Here is a 4,250-nt window from a genome sequence, read left to right as displayed (position 1 = left end):
CAACCTTTTGACAATGTTGAATTTTACCTGAACCCTCAGAAAACATGGAGGGTTAAGAAATCCCCCCACCCTTTTGTATAGGAAATAGCTTTGAGATGGTCCTCACTAATGAACCTTCTCCTTACTACAATAGCCCGGATAAAACCAGCTCCTAATTGCCCAGTGCAATTTGTCTTTCAAAATTTTAAGCCTCAATTTCCCTATCTGCAAAAGGAGACCATCATATCTACTTCCTAGGGCTGGTTATGAGAGTTAAATGAAGTAATATGCGTAAAGCATAGTAAGCTCTCAATAAATATTTGAGTGGAATTGTTAGTTCTGTTATTAATTCCCTCCAGCCCAGTTCTACCAAGCCTTGCTCCTCAGGGTTTCCTGTGCTGATTAATGTCTGATGGATGTTCTCAGTCACTTACCACTTGCTATCCTTACACAGTTTCTGTTATTGACAGGAGCTTTTGCAGGGGTTTGGTCATAGCTAGCCCTACTCAGCCACTATCAACCACCAAACATAACCTAAGAACATATCCCAAATTCTGTCTGAAAACAGTCTCAACACTCCCTCTCCATTCAGAAATGAAATTCTGAACTCCTTCCTCAACCGGCCCCCACATTTGTTCTCCAAGATCTGGCCTTGCTTCTCCCTTCACATTTGATTCTTGGTAATTTTTCCTGTAATCCTCATTACAGGATTGCTTCTCACCTATTTAGCTACTTGTCTCCAGTTCCTAACTGTGGTAGGTATGGGGTGACTTTAGCTTCGATGAGATCTACAGCTAATCACTCCTTAACTGTGTTTCTGGAGAACCTTGCCAGTAGTGAGAATTGGAATCTCCAGGGACCTTTTCAATACTCCCCATATGTAGGAGGTTTCCTGGACCAACTAAATCAGGGCCTCTAGGTGTGGGATCAGGACACTAGTGTTTTTAAAAAGGTCCCTAGATGTTTCCATGAGCAGCCAAGGCTAAGAACTGTCAATGTAAGAAATGGATGTGAAAAACTGTCCAAACCTGCAGAGAATTTTAATAAGAATTCACTTGAGCCAAAATGACAACAATTGCCAGGAATCAAGACCTCAAATTCTTCAGAGAATGACAATTTTGCAGTTTCTTTTATATATTTGAAATTATGGAGGGAACATAAGGAAGACTGCAAGAAGATGGGAGAGAGTAAGGTACACGATAGTTAACAATAGTATGTGCTCCCTCAAGGGTGGTTACATCTTCAAGGGGTCTGGAAAAGAGGATTACTTCTGGCATTTCAAAGGTCTCTTAACCCAGATGCACAAGGACAGTGAACAGGGCTTGCTTAAAAACCTTTCACTAAAGAAGTTACAGGTCTGGAGGGTGACTACTCACCATGATCTGCCTAGTTAGGAATTTATGATCAGATCACCCTGTGAGGTTACTTTCAGTCACTGAACTTGTACATACCTACCTTTTCATCCACAGAACCATTGGTGTATAGACTTATGTTGTATCAAACACTCTCTAGTATCATTTACTTGTCTGCCTTTCCTGCTAAACCTGGGTTCTTAATCTGTAATCCATGAATTCCTACAGGGATGATTAAGGCTCCGTGACCAAGTAAACATTAAGAATCATTCATCCCTAGTCCAGGAGCTCCTTGGAAGCAAGGCTTGTGGCTTATCCATTGTCGAAACCTCTGTGCTAATTGCCAACATTCAATAATGCAACATTTATGCAATGGTAAATTGGCATCTCGGAAGGCACTGCCCAGAAATTTTTTGAGGAAAATAGATGAGAATTAGGTTAAGGAATAAGCTTGTAGCTTCACATGCACAGAATAAAGGTATACACACACACACACACACACACACACACACACATATACGTATATATGTGTGTGTATAATATACGTATATATGTGTGTATATATATATATATATAAAATCTCCCCAGCATTTGATCATATATATGTAAGGGAAGGAAAAGGGAAAATCTTCGTCCCTCTACTCTCCTAGATTCAAAGTCTGGAGCCCATTAATCAAACTGTTAAAAGAGCAACAAGAGAAAAAATTATTTTAATTACATAGATATGCACTAGAGTTAAAAAAAAAAAAAAAAAAAAAAACTTGGCTCAAGGAAGCAGCCAGATAATTGAAGTTTAAATACCATCACAGCCTAAACAAAGAAAAAGGGGCTTGGGGATTCTGGTCAGGGGAGGCAACATATGGGAAGGAGAGGGAAAGAAATGCATGGCAAGCAAGTGTTGTTTTGCTGTACAGATAAAAGTCTTTCAGATGATAAGCGTTGCCCTTGGGAGTAGCTCTCTTCCTGGTATGGAGACATCTTTATATGAAAATTTCCTTTACAAAAGGAGAAATTTATACTCTATTTTAGGCATTTAGTGGGAGGTAAAGAGCTCTTCCTATGCCTGCTGGTTCTCAATGGCCTTTAGCTCAAAAAAAAAAAAAAAAAATCCATAGGCCATGGAGATTTATTTCGGGATGGCACATTCCAGTACCTTTCTCATGTTTATGGTGGTGTTTGAGCGCCACCAAATTGTAATTCCCTGAAAACGTGCAGTGCCTGAAAAATTATCCAAAGTCCCATTTGTTCTGCCAATTTTAAAAATGATTTAAAATCATATTTTAGATTGATTTAAATATTCGTCAATTTCTGTTTTGCTTGCATTTTATTAGGATAATGAGAGCTGCAGAGTTTTGAAATGGAAGTACTTTAAAATCCTTTCTGTATATTTGAGTCTGATCAACTGAATTCTCACTATTATCACTGGCATGGAATGCTGCACAAATTCAAAGATCAAATGTGGTCACATCTCTCACATTTTTCTAATTATTTGCTTCAGGCTCCATCTGCCTTACTAGCAGGAAGCATGGTATCTCCTTCCTTGAATTATCCAAGAATCGTGGGGAAGAGAGTGGTGCTTAGGGGTTGGGGTATCTCACTTCAGCCAAAGAGGAAATCAGTCCGGCTTCCACATGCCACTGCAGAAGGGAGTACTTGTATTTATCATGCCTTTTCATTATCTTCATTTTCAGTGCTTTGACATCTTGGGGCCTTGCCGACCCTGGATAGACTGCCCCTCCTGGGGCTAGCCTAGAAATAGACAATAAAGATTTGTTTGCAGTGTTCCTCTCATGTGCAAACTACCAAATCCAGAGCCACTGCTGCTACTCCCACCCTGAATCAGGTTCTTACACACAGGACCACTATTTCCCTGTTCTAATCACCAGGGCCAGGTACCCAACAACTGGAGCCAACCACCATAGAACCCACTGAAATAATTAAAACTAGCTAATCCTCAGCCTGCTTACTCTGTCTCACCTGTTTCTTCCCACAGAAACCACAATAAAGGCTCTTACCCATATTTCCCCTGAATTTTCTTTACCTCTGACCAACCCTGGTGCTTTCCCATGTGGCCCCTTCACTGCAGTGTGGCATGCCCCTCCCCTTCTTGGGAACTGTAGGTAACTGTCTTTTCATTGACAATCATCTGATTTGTTGATCTCACTATTTCTGAATGACAATAAAACTTACATTTTATTTTATTTTATTTACGCCTACAGCACCTGGTTTTCCTAGGTGGTCTCCCATTCAAGTACTAACCAGGCCCAACCTTGCTTAGCTTCCGAGATCAGATGGGATCGGGTGTGTTCAGGGCGAATCCAGCAGACTCTGGCTTCTTGTTGCCAAAGGCGTCAGTGTTGAAAACAGGTCTCATAAAGTCTAAGAGGCCATGCTGGTCTCCTGCTGCCTTGCTGTTAATGTGCTCCACATCTCAACTAAGACTGCAAGAAATCCTGGGGGCGCAGCCCAGCTCAGCCGAGGGTGTCACATACCTGGGCTCTCAAGAAGCAGATGCTCAGCACTCTCAGTTCACGTATCTAGGCATCTCCTGGGGACGAGTCTGTCTAGAGGAAGGCTGGGATCTGGTATCAGCCACCCTGGACCCACAGCTATCTTGTGAGGAAGCTGCCTTCAGATGGTACACGAATTCAGTGATTTATCCCACCAAGGGAGTATTTTATAGGAGTTTCTCGCCCTTCCTTTGCTATAAAGAGAGAACTATCCCTCTGAATCTACCTTAATTTTATATAGGCATTTTACAACTTATTAGAACATCTAATTTATGAAGGAACAACTTGTAAAATAATCTTTTTTTCCATCACTGGACTCCCATGGCTTCATTACTGGACTATTCTCAGCCCTGAAATATCTCGTTCTCCCATTTCTCACCCACGGAGGTCAAAGCCTCTAGTCTCCCCT

At 41.3% G+C, this 4,250-nt stretch overlaps 1 pseudogene; it reads right to left on the bottom strand.

The window, feature by feature from the left end:
- Nucleotides 1–3,541: 3,541 nt before the first annotated feature.
- Nucleotides 3,542–3,658, bottom strand: LOC112474147 (annotated as a pseudogene).
- Between the last annotated feature and the right edge of the window lie 592 nt (nt 3,659–4,250).

The sequence above is a fragment of the Pteropus alecto genome, unplaced genomic scaffold, assembly GCF_000325575.1.
Source record: "Pteropus alecto unplaced genomic scaffold, ASM32557v1 scaffold88, whole genome shotgun sequence".
NCBI lineage: Eukaryota > Metazoa > Chordata > Mammalia > Chiroptera > Pteropodidae > Pteropus > Pteropus alecto.
This window is presented reverse-complemented; position numbering and strand designations above follow the sequence as displayed.